Raw genomic sequence first — 22,779 nt, forward strand, 5'->3', positions numbered from 1 at the left:
GATGTTGGCCCAGGCTTCACAGACTGTTACTTCTTCAACTGGGCATGAAACTTGATGTTTGATGCCCTGTGATTGCCTGACAGTAATAATAATTGTGGTACTTGTTAAGCACTTACTAGGTGCCAAGCACTGTTCTAAGTACTGGGGTAGATACAAGTTAATAAGTTTGGACACAGCCACTATCCCACTTGTGACTCACACTCTTAATCCCCATTTTACAGATGAGAAAACTGAGGCCCAGAGAGGGGAAGTGACTTTCCCCAGGTCACACAGCAGGCATGTGGTGGAGCTGGGATTAGAACCCAGGTCCTTCTGACTCTCAGGCCTGTGCTCTATTCACTAAGCCTACTGTCTTGCATTCTTTTGAAGGCCATAGTCATAATAATAATAATGATGGCATTTATTAAGTTATTACTATGTGCAAAGCACTGTTCTAAGTGCTGGGGAGGTTACAAGGTGATCAAGTTGTCCCACAAGGGGCTCACAGTCTTCATCCCCATTTTACAGATGAGGTTACTGAGGCACAGAGAAGTTAAGTGACTTGTCCAGTCACACAGCTGACAATTGGCGGAGCTGGGATTTGAACCCATGACCTCTGACTCTAAAGCCCAGGCTCTTTCCACTGAGCCATGCTATTCATCTTTTTTCATCTGTTTTTTATCTCTTCATCAGTGCAAGGTTGGACAACATACTACATTAAGTGGAAGAATCTGTTCACTGCTCTAAGTTTGGTGTGGCTCTTGAGAGTCTTTGGGCATGAATGTCCTGTAGACTGACACATAAATTTATTTATTCATTTACATTTATATTCGTTCAATCATATTTATTGAGTGCTTACTGAGTGCAGAGCACTGTACTAAACACTTGGGAAGCAGAATAATAATAATGTTATTACCGACTTGTACTTCCCAAGTGCTTAGTACAGTACTCTGCACACTGTAAGCGCTCAATAAATGACTGAATGAATGAATGAATAATGTTGATACTTGTTAAGCGCTTACTATATGTGAAGCACGGTTCCAAGCACTGGTGGGGAATATAAGGTGATCAGTTGTTCCACGTGTGGCTCACAGTCTTAATCCCAATTTTACAAATGAGGGAACTGAGGAAAAGAGAAATTAAGTGGCTTGCCCAAGGTCAGACAGCTGACAGGTGGCTGAGCCGGGATTCGAACCCATGACTTCTGATTCCCAAGCCCGCGCTCTTTACACTGAGTCACGCTGCTTACAGTCTGCGACATAAAGAGACAGTCCCTACCCAACAACGGGCTCACAGTCTAGAAGATGTGCCTCACCATCTAGACTGTCAACTCACTGTGGGCAGGGATCATATCTCCCAATTCTACTGCATTGTACTCTCCCAAGGGCTTAGTCCAGTGCTCTGCACACATGGAGAAGCAGCGTGGCTTAGTGGAAAGAGCCCGGGCTTTGGAGTCAGAGGTCATGGGTTCAAATCCCGGCTCCACCACTTGTCAGCTTTAGGCAAGTCACTTCATTTCTCTGTGCCTCAGTTCCCTCATCTGTAAAATGGGGAGTAAGACTGTGAGCCCCCCGTGGGACAACCTGATCACCTTGTAACCTCCCCAGCCGTTAGAACAGCACTTTGCACATAGTAAGCACTTAATAAAATGCCATTATTATTATTATTAAGCAATTGATAAAAACCATTGATTTATTGAAAGATGCCTGTTCTTTTCAGGGAGTTCATTTCAGAAGGCCACAGAACCTGGGTGATGAAGTGGGTATCTAAATTTTTGTAAAGAGAAGCATCTTTCTAGTGACAAAAAGACATTTGGTGCAACTTAATGTCTCTTAGAAGAGCTGAGTAGGTCCAATAGTAATTTCTGGTTTATGACTTGAATGATTTATGTATCACTCTATTAATAGTAACAATAATTGCAGTATTTGTTAAGCGCTTTCTATGTGCTAGGTACTGTATTAACGCGGGGGTGTTTACAAAGCAGATTGGATTTGAAACAGTCCCTGTCCCATGTGGGGTCCACAGTATTAACCCCATTTACAGAAAAAGTAACTGAGGCACATAAAAACCATCGATTTATTGATTGAATTCCATGTTCTTTACATGCTACATCTACAAAGCTATCTGTCACCGTAATTGGCTAGTACCTCTAGAGCAATCGTCAGCTGCGTGTAGCAGTTCTTTAAACGATTCACTCAAAGATTTTCGGAGATGTTCCAACACGTTTAGCCTAAGTGTGTCTCAAGGGATCAGAAGGAGATGCTGACTCCATCATTCCTCTCCCGGTTAGTTCTCCATGCCTGGAAGCCCAGGAATTTGAAGCCAGGAAGGATAGGACAGCCCGACTTCACTCTGACAACTCCTTCACTCTGACAACTCTTGACAGGTAGGTTTCTTTCCACTAGAACTTGACAAACCATTCTGTCATAGAGTATGGCGGAGTGGATAGAGGGCAAGCCAGAAGTCAGAAGGCCAGGGGTTCTAATCCCGGCTCCGCCACTTGTCTACTGTGTGACCTTGGGCAAGCCACTTCACTTCTCTGGGCCTCAGTTACTTTTTCTGTAAATGGGGTTAATACTGTGGACCCCAGGTGGGACAGGGACTGTGTCAAACCCGATTTGCTTGTATCCACCCCAGCTTAAATACAGTACCTAGGACAGAGAAAGCACTTAACAAATACCACAATTATTGCTACTATTAATAGAGTAATACATAAAACATTCAAGTCACAAACCAGAAATTACTACTGGACCTACTGAGCTCATCTAAACTCTTCTGTCTTCTATCTCTATGTTGCCAACTTGTACTTCCCAAGCGCTTAGTACAGTGCTCTGCACACAGTAAGCGCTCAATAAATATGATTAAATGAATGAATGAAGGAAGGAAGGAACATTAAGTTGTACCAAATGCCTTTTTGTCACCAGAAAGATGCTTCTCTCCACACAAGCTTAGATACTCACCCCATCACCCAGGTTCTGTGGCCTTCTGGTTTATGACTTGAATGATATATGTATTACTCTATAAATAGTAACAGTAATTGTAGTATTTGTTAAGCACTTTCTATGTGCTAGGTACTGTATTAATGTGGGGGTGGATACAAGCAAATCGGGTTTGACACAGTCCCTGTCCCATGTGGTCCACAGTATTAACCCCATTTACAGAAAAAGTAACTGAGGCACATAAAAACCTTTCTGAATGAGAGGTAAGCAGTTTAAGGTGCTACACCAATGCCTTAGCCTAGCTTCTGGTCAGTCAAGTGTCTGACCTATCTACTGAATCTCACACTAGTAAATTTGATTGTTACTGTAAGGCAAGACTCTCGCTTGGCTAATGCATAACCCATCGATCTTACAAATGAATTTATAAGTCAGCCTTGGAGTTCCTTCATAAGATGCACCCAAAAGGGATTTAAGACTTCTTTTGGGACATTTTTCTATGCAAAATTAGCTAATGGTCCCTCAGGACTGAATACCTAACTTCTTTTCTTTTTAATAGAGAAGATTAATGAACAAACTGACATCCTGGATAGGTATTCGACAGTATCTCCACCCAAAGCCAATTTCTGAACAGAGCATTCTGGCTATGGCACATTTATTGGATTCAGTGACAGCCATGTCAGAGATAAAGAAAAAAATGATACCCATTCTTTCCTTTATCTATGATACTGGAGACAGAATATTGCTGGAAAAAATCCAGGCCTCCGGCCATCTTTTGCCACTTCAAATTGACTCTGACTTGCTATAGCTCTGCACTGCTTAATCATGTCTAGCATACTCTATTTTTCCCACACCTTTGGTACAGTGCTCTGCCCATGGTAGATAGTCTATAAGTCTTATTGATTGCTCAACAACTATTCCCTTCTTTGCTCAGTGACTCCCATGCCTGAAGCCTCCTATCTGTTCCAAATGTTTGACTCCTTCCTTAAGCCCTCGGTTATCCCACCCACTCTGTCCCAAACCCATGATAAATCTCGTCAACGACTTTGTGGGTCAAATTATAAACCGTCGGTTGAGAACTTTCCGACATCCTTCACCTCTTCGCAGCCGTACTGCCCTCTCCTTTCACTTTCTCAGATCTCAGTCAGTCGCATTTGTTGAGGGCTCACTGAGTGCAGAGGACTGTAGTAAGCACTTGGAATAGCACAACACAATAATGAGCAGACACGTTCCCTGCCCACAACAAGGTTATAGTCTAGAGGACTCCTCCCGAATGCTCTCTAAATACACCCTCAACCTTGGCCACTATCTTTGAGATACTGACTCCATTTCTTCTCATATCCTAAGGACAATGAATCATTCATTTTCATGGAGCACTTACTATGTGGAGAGCACTGTAATAAGCGGTTGGGGACGTAAAAAGATAACACAGTTGGTAGATGCATTCCCTACTGTCCATCTTCAAAGTCCTTCTGAAATTCCCCCTCCTCCTCCATGAAGCCTCCTCTGATTCATCCCCAAAACTCTTTTGTTATCATTTCAACAGATTCCCCGAGGACTTTAGTATTTATACTCATCCTCAGAGCTCTTGTATATGTTTATATATGTACAAAATAAATATATATATATACATTTGTATATGTGTATATACTGCAACTTAGGAAGAAAGCCAGGATTCAGGTCTTGAATGATGTAGATTTGCTGGACACATTAATCATATTTACCAGATAACTAGCTTAGCTGTCCAAATCACTCTGTTCATAAAGTCATATCCAGAGGGTACTACCACAGTCTTCTCTATATTTAGCTTTAACCTTCAGTCTGTTCTTTCTGACTACTCCTTCAATATGCCAACATCATTTAGAATTCTAATTTTATCCTTCACAATCCTGCCAAAATCCCTCGTGCTTTTCTCCTTCATTTTACCCTTTTTTCCCCATAACCCCACTTCCCTAAATGTTCTGCTTCCTTGACAATGTTTACAGATACTTTCCCTACGAGCCCAAGAAAGTCTTGCAGATCAATTTTAAATAAGGTGCTAAAAAAGAAATGCCTCATCATTGAACAGGAAACCATACGGAGACATAGAATTGCCCTTAGATTTGAAGATGAAACCTTGGGAGATGGCAGCGCAACCATAAATGCAAATGTCTTTGAGAGGGAATTGCTTTCACACTTGCCCTTAAGGAAGCAGTGTGGGCTAGTGGAAAGGACACAAACCTGGAAATCAGAGGGCCTGGGTTCTAATCCTGCCTCTGCCACTTTTCTGCCATGTGACCTTGAGCAAATCAGTTCTCTGCGTTTTGGTTCCCTCATCTGTAAAATGGGGATTAAATCCTACTCCCCCCTACTTCTCAGATGGTGAGCAGCATGTTCATCTTGTATCTACCCCAGTGCTCAGCTTGGTACAGAAATTGGCACCTAGCAGGTGCACGGTAAATACCATAATTATGATCATTGCACATTAAAATATAGTAGAGGTACAAATTTTCCAGACCCTCGCCATCCAGGAAGAGCATTGTTCTGAGACCAATGGTTAAAATGGGTAGGGAAGTGAGGGAAACAGGAAGTCAACCCTTTTCTATCGGCTGCTCCTCCCAAAATGAAACACGCTATCATAGGTTTCAGTCACTTTCCCTGAGGGAACCCCTGGGAGAGGGTTTAGGTCAGTCAGAGAAAGGGGTTAAGGAAAAGAAAGAGGAGTTAGCTAACTAAAGGAGAAGCATAGCCATTTTAAAAGATTCCTGAAGCTGAGCCCAATTTGGGGTCCAGGGATCCAGAGTCAGCTCTGAGAGTTCCCTGAGAAGGGCTGAAATCAGCAGGGAAGTAAAGCAGAGTAAAACCACCCGCATCATTGCCGGAGAAGACACTAACTTGTCAGGATAAGCATATGTAGAACAATTTATTTTAAGAACTTTTCATTCCTTCGTAGGCATTTTTTGAATGCCTATTGTGAACATTCCCACTGTAAGTGCTGAGTACAATGAGAGATAAAAGACTCAGTCCATTGTCCAAATAACCTGTTTTTAAAACCAAACACGCTCCTAAATATATTTTGCTGAAACTAAAACTACCTCACTCGGTGACTGTTATACTGGAAACTAGTTAAAAACTGGTTTTAATCACTAATCATTAGGGACTGAATGAACAGATTGTGTGAGAGAACTCAGAGTTTTGTCACAATAAGGCAGAGAGTAGACCCGCAGTTGGAGATGGGCCTGGGAGTAAGAAAGTCCTGGGTTCTAATGTGGGCTCCACCACTTGTCTGCTGTGTGACCTTGGGCAAGTCACTTCACTTCTCTGTGCCTCAGTTACCTCATCTGTAAAATAGGGATTAAGATTGGGAGCCCAAGAGGGACATGGACCCAACCTGATTTACTTGTATTTACATGTATTCAGCTTAACTACCATAAAAAAAAGGATGCAGTGAAAGAAAACTTTCAGCAATCAAAGGATAGTTAGCCAGAGGAAAATAATAATAATTATGGCATTTGTTAAGCACTTCCCATGTGACGGGCTCTGTTCAAAGCACTGGGGAAGATACAAGATAATTGGGTTGGACACAATCCCTGTCCCACTTAGGGCTCAGAGTCCTAATCCCCATTTTACAGATGAGGGAACCGAGGCACTGAGAAGTCAAGTGACATACCCAAGGTCACAAAGCAGAAAAGTGGCGGAGCCGACATTAACTACCCAAATTGGCCCAATTGCACGGACTCGAAGTATGCTTCTGGGACACTTAAATAATTTGAAATTTTCTTCAGTCAACTTTGATCCCGTCAAGAGTTGGATGATCACATTTGATGTTAACTCTGAAACAGCTGTTATTTGGATTGTTCAGTAGCTCAATGTACCAGACTGAAATAGTTGATCCAAGAATCCAGAGTACAGTATGTTTCTTCACTTTTGGCAATGGATGCAAATGCCACTGAACTATAATAACTTGGATTGAAACCCATTTTCTTATCATTTATGAGGTATGACATTTTCAAATCTTTTATTGGATTTTCACGTTTCATATTATAACTTTCTAACAGATTAATGTTTTACTAATTGGTTTACTAAAACACTCGATGAGACTGTACTTTTTGATTTTTTTTTGCCATTCGATGTTGAGGGTAGCCTGAAAGTGACATTAATGGAATCGCTCAAGTTACTCAATCCCTACCGGGATGGTAGAGTCTCTTCTTCCAGTCTGAGCCCCACTGGCTTTTCAACAGTTTCCCGACAGGACTTTTATCCCCTTATCCAAAATTACGATCACTAGAAATGTTGTGGCAGTGACTTTTCAGTGCCTCTTCCAGAAAATCCAGGCTGTAGACCCTCCACCCTGAAGAATGTTGGTGACTCTAAACTTGTCCTCTAGACTGTAAGCTCGTTGTGGACAGGGAATGTGTCTGTTTTATTGTTATATTGTAAACACCCAAGCATTTAGTGCAGTGCTTTGAACACAGTAAGTGCTCAATATATACAGTTGAATGGATAAATGATTGAAATAATTAACTACACAAAGCCGGAAGGCGGCCACTCTCCGCTTCTGGTTTATTGAAAGGAAAGCAGGAATAAATATCGGGAGACCTGGATTCCAATCCTGGCTGTGAAACATGCCTGCTCTGTGAGTCTTCGCAGCACGGTGTCGTGAAGCACCATGGCTTAGCGGTTAAGGCACGGGCCTTGGAGTCAGGCGGTAATGGATTCTAATCCCAGCTCCGCCACTTGTCTGCTGTGTGACCTTGGCCAAGTCACTTTACTTCTCTGGGCCTCAGTTCCCTCATCTGTAAAATGGGGATCGGAACTATGAGCTCCATGCGGGACTGGGACTGTATCCAACCCAATTTGCTTGTATCCACCTCAGTCCCTAGTACAGTGCCTGACACATAGTAAGCGTTTAACAAATACCGCAATTATCATTCTTGTTATACAGGCAAGTCACTTAACTTCCCTGAGACTCAGTTTCTTCATCGGCAAAATGGAGATTAAATATCAGTTCTGATTGTATTATAACTACCCAATCTCCTAGCACAGTACTTGGTACATATTAAGCATTTAGCAAATACCGCAATTAAAAGAGCACGGGCTTGAGAGTCAGATGTCATGGGTTCGAATCCCCACTCTGCCACTTGTCAGCTGTGTGACTCTGGGCAAGTCACTTAACTTCTCTGTGCCTCAGTTACCTCATCTGGAAAATGGGGACTAAGACTGTGAGCCCCACCTGGGACAACCTGATAAACTTGCATCTATCCCAGCACTTAGAACAGTGCTTGGCACATAGTAAGCACTTAACAAATACCATTATTATTATTATTGTTAACAATCAACTGGAGCTTAATTACACCCTAGATATGGATTGTTCTCCAGGTACGAAATTTATTTACAACACATCATGAAAATAATAATGATTATTATTATTATTAAAAAACATATTTTCTCTTGGTAATTGAGATTTTGTTTTGATGCAGGACTTTCAAAAAACGCAAAAAGATTTCCTTAAGTTAAGTATGGCCTAGTGGATAGAGCCCAGGCATGGAGTCAGAAGAACCTGCATTCTAATCCCACTGTGCCACTTCACTGCTATGTGACCTTGGGCAAGCCACTTCACTTCTCTGTGCCTCAGTTACCTCATCTGTAAAATGGGGATAAAGACTGTGAGTCCAACGTGAAACAGGGACTGTGTCAAACCCAATTACCTTATATCTACTTCAGCGCTTAGCACAGTGTCTGGCTCATAGTACCCTCTTAACAGATTGTTTCACCCTTTCTAGCAGCTGTACTTTCCAGTGATTTTGAAACCCTATTGGTTTCAAACAAGTGGCAATTTGAAAATGGGGCCATTTGAACTGGATTTGGTGGCTGCCTTGCCTTTCAAAATTCACATAAATCCAGTCAGTCCCACCTTCCCAACATCGCTGAAATCCACCCTTTCCTCTCCATCCAAACCGCTACCACGTTAATGCAATCACTCAACCTATCCTCCCTGGATTGCCTCATCAGCCTGCTTGCTGATATCCCTGGATCCTGTCTCTACCCACTCCAGTCCAAACTTCACTTTGCTGAAAGGATCATTTTTTTACAAAATAATGAGGACATGTTTCACCGGTCCTCAAGAAACTCCAGTGGTTGCCCATCCACCTCCACCTCAAATGAAAATGCCTCACCACTGGCTTTAAATCACCTTGCCTCCTCCTAACTCACCTCACTACTCTCCTGCTACAACCCAGACTGCACACTTCACTCCTCTAGTGAAAACTTTCTCACAGTGCCTCAATCTCTCCTGTGTCATTGCCGACCCCTAGCCCATGTCTTGCCTGGGGCCTGGAACTTCCCCCTTCCTCAAATCCAACAGGCAATTACTCTCCCCCTCTTCAAAGTTTTATTGAGGACACATCTCCCCTAAGCTCCCTCTTCTCTAAGCCCCCTCTCCTCTTGTCCACTCCGTTCTGTGTGGCCTTGATTTGCTCCCTTTGTTCACCCCCTTTCCCAGCCCCACAGGATTTATGTACACATCTGTAATTTATTTATTTATATTAATGTCTGCCTTCCCCTTTCTAGACTGTAAGGTGATTATGGGCAGGGAATGTGTCTGTTTATTTGTGTATTGTACTCTCCCGTGTGTTTAGTAATAATAATAATAATAATGGCATTTATTAAGTGCTTACTATGTGCAAAGCACTGTTCTAAGCGCTGGGGAGGTTACAAGGTGATCAGGTTGTCCCACGCGGGGCTCACAGTCTTCATCCCCATTTTACAGATGAGGTAACTGAGGCACAGGGAAGTTAAGTGACTTGCACAAAGTCACACAGCTGGCAATTGGCAGAGCAGGGATTTGAACCCATGACCTCTGACTCCCAAGCCCGGGCTCTTTCCACTGAGCCATGCTGCTTCTCTTACAGTGCTCGGCACAGTGCTCTGCACACAATCAATACAATCGAATGAATGAAAAAGGGGCTGGCTAAACTAGGAACAGTAATAATTCCTCTCTTATTGCTCTGTTTTGTCATTCACACGATCACCCCAGAGGTCCTAAGGTTTCATATCCAACTACTCCAAGAGGCCCAAGGCACCTTCAATTCTTAGTTTCTCAGTTTTCAAAGACGCGAATCCATACGTGGCCAGCTAACCTTCAAAGGCTGCGAAAGGCACCTGACGGGTCCATCCATATTTTCAGAACTTTTCAGCAGGGAAGGTTGTCAGCCTCTCTGCGGCTCTATCGTGTTATGGCCAAATCAAAACCACACAAAGAGGCAGCAGTCGCAACTAAAAACAACGAGCTTCGTGGGAACACAATGCTGTTGAATCATTGGCTTGGCAAAGAAAACAAAAAGGTCATTTCACTGAAATCTGAACTGATGCAATAGACATTTATCTTCCTATTCTGCACACTTTGTTAATCATAGACTGAACAACAGCGTGCCTGGAGCCCACTGACAGGAATTTTAACCTGATTAAATGTCCCAGTATGCTTTAATACCTTCAAATGGAATTTTTATGGCCTGTTCGGCGCGCATATTATTAATATAGTACCATCAAGAAAACCACAGACACACATAATAGCTCATCAATTTGTTGCTAAGCACTTTTGACCTTGAAAAATCAGCTGTCTTTCAGATTAATGTAGCTACATTTTGGGCAGAAAAAGAAGCCATAAAATTATCATGCTTATTTTTGTCACATGTCAGCGCCAAAATCGAGAATAAGGCCACACAGTCGAGATTTTATTGATATTCCTGTCAACCTCTGACATCCGAATTGGAAACTCCAAGACCTCCTCTTAATGAAAATCCACTCGGATATGCGCGTTTCATTCGAGGAATCCCATTTGAGGTTTCCAGGGGCTCTTGGGTTTGCCCCAGAACTTCTCCTCAGTCCCAAGGACTGTTGTGTCTTTCAAGGGTCCTGAGAGGAGAGGTGTGGAACCAATAAGGAGAGACAGGTCCCTGTAGGACCACTTCCAGAATAAGACATAATAATAATAATGGTATTTGTTAAGCGCTTACTATGTGCAAAGCACTGCTCTAAGTGCTGGGGAGGTTACAAGGTGATCAGGTTGTCCCACGGGGGGCTCACAGTCTTAATCCCCATTTCACAGATGAGGTAACTGAAGCACAGAAAAGTTAAGTGACTTGCCCAAAGTCACACAGCTGACAAGTGGCAAAGCCGGGATTTGAACCCATGACCTCTGACTCCAAAGCCCGGGCTCTTTCCACTGAGCCACACACTTGATTTTAGATGAGGAGGATGATGGGCAACCATCGGAAGGTTTTGAGGATGGGGAAGATATGGGCTGAATTGTTTTTCAGAGAAATGATCCGGGCAGCACACCTTTACATTGAACCAATAATTTATAAGGGAATTCAAAATTTTCAAAAAGGATCCTAAGGGAATTCCACCTGGTAGTGGGAAAATTATATCCCATTTGAGTCGAATTTCCAAACATTTATCATTAAACCATCAATAACTATAACCACCTCATCCACATAGTCACATCAAAGGCAATTGCAGGTTCAGTCACCTTTTAAATTTAGAGTTTAGATACCATATTTCCCGAAGGCCAAGCCAAAGGGTTAGCTCAAGTGGAGGTGAATTACCTTCATTGTTTGCGACAAAGAAGACTTTCCTTATACCTAGAAACATGATCAGGGATGATCAGAGAATTTGGGATTTCTTTATTTGTTAGTGGATTTTCATTTCACTTTTCTTTGGTTTTAAAGTAAAAAGAATGGTCTTTCTTTATGCTCTCTGTGAGAATTTAATTGAGCATTCAGGGGGTGAAGAACATTTCCATTGTGCGATAACTTACAGTTATATAAAAAAATACAATAGCCTGTTTTCATCACACACAAAGAAGTTTTTTTTTCCCTCCTTTTCTGCCAGCTTTGAGTTGAGGAACTCAATTAGTTTGCAAATTTTATAGAAGTAAACATTCAAATGACCTTACTATAGTCGGGGTCTTGCCTAATTAAAAAGTTACTTATGAACTCAAGTAATATTCTTCAGTTTAAAATAAATGTAACTACTACAAGAGAGCAAGAAGTGAAGAGTTAACACAGTTTTATAAAATGAGCATGAATAAGGACAACCTGTTTTTTGTTTCTATTATATATTCCAAAGCAACTCTTTCAGGAATATGTACGTAGCATCCACAGTTTACCCAACCTATGAATCAGTTTATAAATTAGTGGTATTTACTAAGCACTTACTGTATGCAGAGACCTGGAGTAGTTGCTTAATTGAGTTGGTGAATATGATCCCTAACCTCGGGGAACGTTGAATCCAGTTAGGGAGACAGATATTGAAATAAATTACAGACAGGGGAAGGAGCAGATCAAAGGATATGTATGTAAGTTATCTGGGGATGGGATGAATACCTAGATGTGACGTGGTAAGGTCTCAAGTGCATAGGTGACACAAAGGGAGAGAATAGGGTGAGGAAATGAGAAATTAGTCAGGGAAGACTTTTTAGAGGGAATGTGATTTTAGCAATAAAGCAGCATGGCTCAGTGGAAAAAACTCGGACTTGGGAGTCAGAGGTCATGGGTTCTAATCCCAGCTCCACCACTTGTCAGCTGTGTGACTTTGGGCAAGTCACTTCTCTGTGCCTCGGTTCCCTCATCCGTAAAATGGGGATGAAGACTGGGAGCCCTCATGGGACAACCTGATTACCTTGTACTTGGCACATAGTAAGCGCTTAACAAATACCATCATCATTCTTATTATTATTATTATTATAACTCTGGTACTTCTACAGAGTTTACCATTGTGCCAAGCACCGTACTAAGTTCTGAAGTTGAAACAAGAGAATCAGGACAGACACAGTCTCTGCCCCATCTGGGATTCACAGTCGAGAGAGAAGGGATTACGGGTTTCAAATCCCCATTTTACGGATGAAGAAACTGTGGCCCAGAGAAGTTAAGTGACTCCCAAGGTCACAGAGCAGGCAAGCGGAGGAGCAAAGATTAGAACTCCAGTCCTCTGTCTTCCAGGCTCTTAGTCTTTCCACTAGGCCACATTGCTTCCCCTAAATGGACTGAAGATGTCCAAGGACAATCAATAATAATAATAATAATGGCATTTATTAAGTGCTTACTATGTGTAAAGCACTGTTCTAAGCACTGGGGAGGTTACAAGGTGATCAGTTTGTCTCACAGTCTTCATCCCCATTTTACCGATGAGGTAACTGAGGCACCGAGAAGTTAAGTGACTCACCCAAAGTCACACAGCTGACAGTTGGCAGAGCAGGGATTCAAACCCATGACCTGTGACTCCAAAGTCCGGGCTCTTTCCACTGAGCCATGCTACTTCTCTTATCAATGAAGATGGGGAACAGCAGCAGGATGGCGGATGTGTTCATTTTGTTGGTATTAGGATACGGAAACGGGTTGGGAAAGAGTAAGCCGGCCGGCTCTGAGGCGACTGGATGGATGAGAGCCACCCCTGCCACCAGAATGTCCAAATGAATCATGGCCAGACTGAAGGGTGGACTGAAGTTGGCCCTGCTGCCTCTTTGTCTCACTCTCCCTCCCGCCCTCGGTCCCAACCTCATCCGGCCCTTCCTATCGTGAGCCGTTTTCAGCACTTCTCTGCCACGAGGGACAGATAGCCATGTGGACAGGAGTATCCACCTCTGGCAGAATGGGTTGGCGGTTATGAAAGTGGTACCTTCCTAGTAGACACCTTCAAGACCTGCCTTTTCCATGCTCATCGGCAGCGGTACTGCTGTTTCGTTGTGGTAAGAATTTATTTTTCCAGGTTGGAGGTGGCTGTAGAGCAGGATGGCCTAATGGAAAATACGCAGGCCTCAGAAACGGTGTGAGAGAAGCAGCGAGGCTCAGTGGAAAGAGCCCAGGCTTTGGAGTCGGAGGTCATGGGTTCAAATCCCTGCTGTGCCACTTGTCAGCTGTGTGACTTTGGGCAAGTTACTTAACTTCTCTGTGCCTCAGTTACCTCACCTGTAAAATGGGGATTAAGACTGTGAGTCCCCGGTGGGACAACCTGATCACCTTGTATCCTCCCCAGCGCTTAAAATGGTGCTTTGCGCATAGTAAGTGCTTAATAAATGCTATTATTATCATTATTATAAGAATCAGGGGACCTGGGTTCTAATCCCAGATCGGCCACTTGCCTGCTGCGAGGTCTTGAGCAAATCACTTAGCTTCTCTGTGCCTCTGTTACCTCATCTGTAAATTGGGGATAAAAATACCCGTCCTCTCCCCCTTTTTTATGGTATTCTTTAAGCACTTACTATGTGTCAAACACTATGTTAAGTGCTGCGATAGATACAATCAATCAATCAATCAATCGTATTTATTGAGCGCTTACTGTGTGCAGAGCGCTGTACCAAGCGCTTGGGAAGTACAAGTTGGCAACATATAGAGACAGTCCCTACCCAACAGTGGGCTCACAGTCTAAAAGGGGGAGACAGAGAACAAAACCAAACATACTAACAAAATAAAATAAATAGAATAGATGTTTACAAGTAAAATACAAGTTAATTGGGTTGTACACAGTCCCTATCCTGCAAGGGGCTGACAGTCTAAGTAGGAGGGAGAATACCCCCATTTTACAGTTGAGGAAACCGAGCCGTAGAGAAGTGAAATGACTTGCTCAAGGTCACACAGCAAGCAGTTAGCAGAGCCTGGAATACTACTTAGGTCATCTGATTTTCATGCCCGTGCTCTTTCCACTAAGCCACACAACTTCTCACTCAGACTGTGACCATCATGTGAGAGAAGAGTTGTGTCTAAATCCAATTGCTTTGTGTCTAATCCAGTGTCTTGTGCAGTGTTTGGCACATAGTGCGTGCTTAGCACATACCACGGTTGTTACATCTTGTACCCATACAAGTCCCTGCATTCAATAAAGTGCTCGGCACACACTGGATATCCAGAATAACACTCTCCACACCAGTAGATATCCAGAATAATTCTCAATAAACAAGAAGGGCTCAATAAATGACATTACCCCTGATGATAATATAATAAGTTATGGGAAAGAGATTCATTTTTATTATTCATTCTTTCATTCAGGTGTATTTATTAAGTGCTTACTGTATGCAGAGCACTGTATTGAGCACTTGGGGAAGTACTACTGCACACAGTAAGCGCTCAATAAATACGATTGAATTGAATTAATTAAGTGGTGACATTCTCTGCCCACAGTGAGCTCAGAGTCTAGAGGGTGGCGATAGACATCAATATAAAAAAAAATTACGTATATATACATAAGTGAAGAAGCAGTATGGCTCAGTGTTAAGAGCACGGACTTTGGAGTCAGAGGTCATGGGTTCTAATCCCGGCTCCACCGCTTGTCAGCTGTGTGACTTTGGGCAAGTCACTTAACTTCTCTGGGCCTCAGTTACCTCATCTCTAAAATGGGGATTAAGATTATGAACCCTCCGTGGTACAACCTGATCACCTTGAAACCTCCCTAGTGCTTAGAACACTGCTTTGTACAGAGTAAGCGCTTAATAAATGATACCATTATTATTATATTATTATTATTAGTGCTGTGGGGCTGGAAAAAGAGGGGAAGAGTACAGGGATTAAGTCAGGGTGATGCAGAAGGGAATGAGAGATGAGGAAAAGTGGGGCCTAGTCTGGGAAGCTTCTTGGAGGAGATTTGTCTTCAATAAGGCTTTAAAGGGGGGAAGAGTGATTTGATCATTTTAGTCATTTGATAGTTACAAATTGGATAATTTCTCATTTGATGAATTACAAAATTATTGTCAATTCTTGCACGGAGAACACACGGCAAGTGTTTTGGCTTGACAGAGGACAATCGTTTTGACTCCTCGCTTTGGGTGAATAGGGTGGCATCGTTAGAAACTTCATCGTTGAGAACAAAGGAGAGTTAGATAGATTCCCTCATCAATCAATGCGATGCTTTTCAAGGGCAAAGCAATTTTCTGTTGAACAGGACTGCCCTTGACATTCTTCTCAGAGTTATAAATAATTTTCAATCAAGTATGATTTTTATTAAATAGCTTGGGGAATAGAATATTGTTTTGGGGTGTTACTATACTGTGTCCTAAACTGTGAATCAATAGATCCCTGCTTGCTTTAATAAAGGCTTCGGGTTTGAAACTCCAGCGTTCCCTGCCCTTTCTGCCTTTTCCATATTGTATCTGCAATTCTCAATTAAATCTGAGCTTTCCACGTTCACATTCCGGGGCTTCGATTTCTCTTTGGCTCTGGATTGATTGGAGCAGAATGCAAGTTAGAGGGTTTTGTGATATTTGAAATGCGAATCATCCCATTAGGGTTTTAACTTCCCTTGGCCTAGTGGATAGAGTATGGGCCTGGGAATCAAATGGTCATGGGTTCTAATCCCGGCCCCACCACTTGTCTGCTGTGCGATCTTGGGCAAGTCACTTAATTACTCTGTGCCTCGGTTCCCTCATGTGTAAAATGGGGATTAAGACGGTGAGCCCTATGTGGGACAGGGACTGTGTCCAACCTGATCAGAGAAGCAATGTGGCTCAGTGGAAAGAGCCTGGGCTTGGAAGTCAGAGGTCATGGGTTCTAATCCCGGCTCTGCTACTTATCAGCTGTGTGACTTTGGGCAAGTCACTTAACTTCTCTGGGCCTCAGTTACCTCATCTGGAAAATGGGGATTAAGACTGTGAGCCCCATGTGAGACAACCTGATTACCTTGTAGCTAGCCAGCGCTTAGAACAGTGTTTGGCACATTCACTCATTCGATTGTATTTATTGAGCACTTACTGTGTGCAGAGCACTGTACTGAGTGCTTAAAAAATACCAAAAGTATTATTATTATTTATTATTTTTGCATCTACTGCATTGCTTAGAGCAGTGCCTGGCATGTAGTCAGTGCTTAACAAATACCATAATTATTCTCCTGGTAGAGGTGCGCTTTCTCAAAGTCAGTGCCCATGGAGGCTTAGATTAGGACGGAGCTCCGCCTGTCCGCAGGCTCCGGTCCTGTGAGCCAGTCGTCAGAATGGGGCAGTGCTGGACTGTGGGGATCTCGGCGATGGGGAGGAGATGGTGGTCGGGGATTCTGCCCCCAACTAATGGTGACTGGAAGCCCCCCCACCCCACTTCCTCCCCCAGCCCCCCTAACCTCCCTACCTTATCGTAGCCAGCAATCAGGCCGGAGCCCTCCCTTTCCTCGCCTGCAATAGCGAGTCCAGAGCAGGAGAGCAGATCATACGGGCATTAGGTCAAATCCACAGATTCCCAAAGACACACACTTAACCAGAAACTTGGGAAAGCTCATTGTGGGCAGGGAATGTGTCTGCTTATTATTATACTGAACTCTCCCAAGTGCTTAGTTCAGTGCTCTGCACACAGTAAGCTCAATAAATATGATTGAATGATACACCACAGACACAGAACCCAGACACACATGCTCTAACAACCTCCCCCCCAACACACACACACAGTCAGTAAACATAATAATAATAATAATGGCATTTGTTAAGTGCTTACTATGTGCAAAGCACTGTTCTAAGCGCTGGGGAGGATACAAGGTGATCGGGTTGTCCCACGTGGGGCTCACAGTCTTAATCCCCATTTTACAGATGAGGTTACTGAGGCCCAGAGAAGTGAAGTGACTTGCCCAAAGTCACCCAGCTGACAGTTGGCGGAGCCGGGATTTGAACCCTTGACCTCTGACTCCCAAGCCCGGACTCTTTCCATTGAGCCACGCTGCTTCTCTAACCTGCACGTGGACACGGTGAGTTGGATGCACATATACACTGTCAGTCAGATGCACACTCTCAGGATAAATTCTTGGATTAGCAGCATGGGTCAGTCTAAATAACAGGATGGGAAATCAGACGACCTGGTTTCTAATCTCATTTCAGCCACCTGCCTTACTGTGTGACCTTGGGCAAGTCGCTTAACTTCTCTGTGCCTCCGTATTCTCATCCGGAAAATGGACATGTTCTCCTTCCTCCTTAGAAAGTGAGCTCCACATGGGACAGGGACTGTGGCAAATCTGGTTATCCTGAATTGAACACATTGTAAGCAATCTGCAAATACCGCAATCATTATTATCATAACATTGAGAAGCAGCGTGGCTTAGTGGAAAACGTGAGGCCTTGGAAATCAGAAGTTCTAATTCTGGCTCTGCCACTTGTTAGCTGTGTGACTTTGGTCAAGTCACTTAGCTTCTCTGTGCCTTATTTACCTCATCTGGAAAGTGGGTTTTAAAATTGTGAGCCCCACGTGGGACAACCTGGTTACCTTGTATTCCCCCCCTTTCAGCACTTAGAACAGTGCTCGGCACATAGTAAGCGCTTAACAAATACAAGTATCATTATTATTATTGTTTTATTAGAACGATTGTTATTAATGCTTTGAAGGTAGGGAGAGTGGTTGACTGTTTTTGAATCTGTTTGTCTGTGCTTGTGCTGAGTTCCATGGTGAGAACACTGCCCTGAACTTTGGTTGGATTGGATTTGGGGGAAATCCTTCAGACCCTTTGGAGAAATACTAAGGAAATATATGCGAACATGACAAATATTGTAAACTATGTGCTCATCCATGATTTTAATTTATCCGGTGGCTTGATTAACAATACTGTGCCACCCATTCAATTAAAAATCCAACAAAGATAGATGTCTTCCATTCATTTGTATAATTACAGTGAGGCAACTTAGCAGAATCATTACCACAGTAGTTTACAGAAATCCTTCTGGTACTTATTGACCATTACTTTATCTATGTGTTTACAATGCAATTAGTCCACTAAGGGCTTTAAAGTATAAAGTGTCAGGGAATGAGGCTTCAGAAATAACTCACTTTGACCATTAGTGTCTGAAGAACTGAAACCAGTTTGAGCACCTCTTGGCAATAAAGGTTTCCAATTGCGAATTACCAGGAAATGATCATGGAGAGCAAAAAAGTTCATTAATTTGTCAACACATTAATTTGCGCCTGTCACAGTGCCAAGTATGTTATGAATAATAAATATTAGCGTTGATGATGATGACAGTCCATCTTAACTGAAAATTCTACATATGCTTTGAAAATGAAATGCAAGTCTGACTGCTTAGGGCAAGAATCAGCAGTGAACTCAACCAACCTGTGGTATTTACTGAGAGTTTACCATGTGTCAAGCACTGCCAACGCTTAGAACAGTGCTTGGAACATACTAAGTGCTTAACAAATAACATCATCAGCATCATCATCACCACTAAGCACTTGGGAGAATGCAACAGTAAGTAGCTATGATCTCTGCCCTCAAGGAGTTTACAGTCTAGCAGAGGAGAGAGATCTCAAAATAAATTAGGGTTTGAAGAGGCAACCGAGTATAAAGATACGTAAGGAAAAAATTTAGCATGCATATGAATTCATTTTCGAATGTAAGGATCATGCCTACCAACTTCATTGTAGTGTACTCTTCCAAGCATTAATACACTATGGTAGAAAAGCAGCATGGCTCAGTGGAAAGAGCCCGGGCTTGGGTGCCAGAGGTCATGGGTTCTAATCCCGGCTCTGCCACTGGTCAGCTGTGTGACTTTGGGCAAGTCTCTTAACTTCTCTGGGCCTCATGTACCTCATCTGTCAAATGGGGATTAAAACTGTGAGTCCCACATGGATCACCTTGCATCCCCCCCAGCGCTTAGAAAAATGTTTCGCACGTAGTAACTGCTTAAAAAATGCCATTATTATTATTAGTATTAGTATTACAGTGCTCTGCACACAGAAAGCACTCAAAACATTCCATTCACTGACTGGTTGAAAGATTTTAGGGGAAACATTGATAGATACAACCCATTACAGAGCTTGACCATCAGTCTGCATTTTAAGGAAGATAATTAGGCAGGCCATTTTAACGGTCATTTAGTAATGTTTCACTGGACATTGTCCATTAGTATGGATGTTCTGGCTTGTGGAAAGTGTTGGGTTTCTGGGAAGTGTGGGAAGAGGATCTGAAAAAGCTGAGAAACAGCTTCTACCTGAATTCACAATGAGCTCTATTCTCATTTGGCCTGAAGGGCTCTCTCAGTTTAGCCGCATTCAGTCTTCCAAAGCGCAAGGGTGGCATATCACAAAACCACTGCTTTCCTGCAGTCCGAGAGCCTTCTAATTATTCTTATCATTATTCATTCATTCATTCAATCGTATTTATTGAGCACTTACTGTATGCAGAGCACTGTACTAAGCGCTTGGGAAGTACAATTATAATACTTAATCCGTGTCAATCACTTTTCTAAGCTGAGATAGATATAGGTCAATCAGGTCGGACGCAGTCCCTGTCCCAAGAGGAGCTTCCGGTTTAAATAGGAGGGAGAACAGTTTACAGTTGAGGAAACCGGGGCACGGAGAAGTTAAATGACTTGCCCAGGGTCATCCCACAAGCAGAGCCAGATTTAGAATCCAAGTTCTCTGGCTCTCAGGCAGCTGATACTTCCACTATTCTGTGCTTGTTTCCATGCTGTATCAATGGGCATGAATCTTACAGGACCTGGCTCTGTTTGTGAGCCTACTTCTAAATACTCCAAATCTGGTGAAGGCTTAGCTCGCGGAGAGAAAGGGGAAAGCGCCCGGGCTTAGGACTCAGAGGTCAGGGTTCATTCATGCATTCAATCATATTTATTAAGCGCTTACTGTGTGCAGAGCACCATACTAAGCGCTTGGGAAGTACAAGTTGGCAACATATAAAGACGGTCCCTACCCAACAACGGGCTCACAGTCTAGAAGTCAAACCCCGGCTCTGCCATTTGTCAGCTGTGTGACTTTGGGCAAGTCACTTAACTTTTCTGTGCCTCAGTTACCTCATCTGTAAAACGGGAATTAAGATTGTGAGCCTCCCCAGCGCTCAGAAAAGTGCTTTGCACATAGTAAGTGCTTAATAAATGCCATAAAAAGAAAGCCGTATCATGATACTGCAAGCTACAACCTCTCAGGGTCGCACCTGGAGAGTTTCCAGTCTTCTACCAGTCTTGACTACAGGAGGAAGAGTCAAGCAGAGGCGTATCTGTTCCATTCCTAGGTTGGCCAGTGGCTAGTGAGTGGAAGGCAATCTGCAACAAGTCAAAACTCACCAGTGCTGGGCAGAGACTCATTTACTGAGCGGAAGGAGGCAATGGTCAACCACTTTTGTATTTTACCAAGGAAACTCTATGGATCCACTACCAGAACGATTGCAGATGGAAGAGGGGCACTCTGGGAGAGTTGTGCCCATGGCGTCGCTATGGGTCAGACATGATTCAATCAATCAATCAATCAATCAATCGTATTTATTGAGTGCTTACTATGTGCAGAGCACTGTACTAAGCGCTTGGGAAGTACAAATTGGCAACACATAGAGACAGTCCCTACCCAACAGTGGGTTCACAGTCTAAAAGGTGGAGACAGAGAACAAAACCAAACATACCAACAAAATAAAATAAATAGGATAGAAATGTACAAGTAAAATAAATAAATAGAGTAATAAATATGTACAACCATATATACATATATACAGGTGCTGTGGGGAAGGGAAGGAGGTAAGATGGGGGGATGGAGAGGGGGACGAGGGGGAGAGGAAGGAAGGGGCTCAGTCTGGGAAGGCCTCCTGGAGGAGGTGAGCTCTCAGCAGGGCCTTGAAGGGAGGAAGAGAGCTAGCTTGGCGGAGGGCCAGAGGGAGGGCATTCCAGGCCCGGGGGATGACGTGGGCCGGGGGTCGACGGCGGGACAGGCGAGAACGAGGTACGGTGAGGAGATTAGCGGTGGAGGAGCGGAGGGTGCGGGCTGGGCAGTAGAAGGAGAGAAGGGAGGTGAGGTAGGAGGGGGCGAGGTGATGGACAGCCTTGAAGCCCAGGGTGAGGAGTTTCTGCCTGATGCGCAGATTGATTGGTAGCCATTGGAGGTTTTTGAGGAGGGGAGTAATATGCCCAGAGCGTTTCTGGACAAAGATAATCCGGGCAGCTGCATGAAGTATGGATTGAAGTGGAGAGAGACACGAGGATGGGAGATCAGAGAGAAGGCTGGTGCAGTAGTCCAGACGGGATAGGATGAGAGCTTGAATGAGCAGGGTAGCGGTTGGGATGGAGAGGAAAGGGCGGATCTTGGCAATGTTTTGGAGCTGAGACCAGCATAACACGACAACAACTGCAAGCTAGAGGTTTGCCAGGTATAGCCCTTTGTCTGGAAGTCTGGAAGTCTGGAGACTCGGTGTCTAATCCTGGATCCGCCACTTGCCCGTTGTGTGACTTTGGGAAAGTCCAGTCATTTCTCTATCTTAGTTTCCTCATCTGTAAAATTGGCATTCAATGCCTGTCTCCCTTCCACTTAGAATGGGAGCCTCCAGTCGACCAGGGACCGTGTTTGTTCTGATTCGTTGTTGGGTAGGGACTGTCTCTATATGTTGCCGACTTGTACTACCCAAGCTCTTAGTACAGTGCTCTGCACAAAGTAAGCGCTCAATAAATATGATTGAATGAAAATGATGAATGAATATTAAGTGCTCAACAAATACTGCCATCATCATCATCATTATTACTAGTATTATTATTATCTTTTTTATTATGAGCTAGGTGAGGTTAGCAATCATTAAGGCAGTGTGATTCAGTGGAAAAGAGCATGGGCTTGGGAATCGGAGGACATGGGTTCGAATTCTGGCTCCACAATTTGTCAGCTGTGTGACTTTGGGTAAGTCACTTTACTTCTCTGGGCCTCACTTCCCTCATCTGTAAAATGGGGATTAAGACTGTGAGCCCCATATGGGACAACCTGATTACCTTGTATCCCTCCAGAGCTTAGAACAGTGCTCAGCACATAATAAATGCTTAACAAATACCATCATTATTATTATTAAGGCACAATTTCTCATCCTTCCCTAACCTCAGGTCAGTAGGGTATCACCATTAAGCATTTTTGCAGCCTTTTCAGTGACTGAACAATTACATTGCTCA

General features: G+C 43.4%; 1 non-coding gene across 1 annotated transcript; it reads left to right on the forward strand.

Moving 5' to 3' along the window:
- Positions 1 to 20,780: 20,780 nt before the first annotated feature.
- On the forward strand, positions 20,781 to 20,918 carry LOC119932616. The gene has a single exon (XR_005452362.1). It is a non-coding gene; the product is annotated as a small nucleolar RNA SNORA7 (small nucleolar RNA).
- Positions 20,919 to 22,779: the final 1,861 nt, after the last annotated feature.

This window comes from Tachyglossus aculeatus, chromosome 9, assembly GCF_015852505.1.
Source record: "Tachyglossus aculeatus isolate mTacAcu1 chromosome 9, mTacAcu1.pri, whole genome shotgun sequence".
Classification (NCBI taxonomy): domain Eukaryota; kingdom Metazoa; phylum Chordata; class Mammalia; order Monotremata; family Tachyglossidae; genus Tachyglossus; species Tachyglossus aculeatus.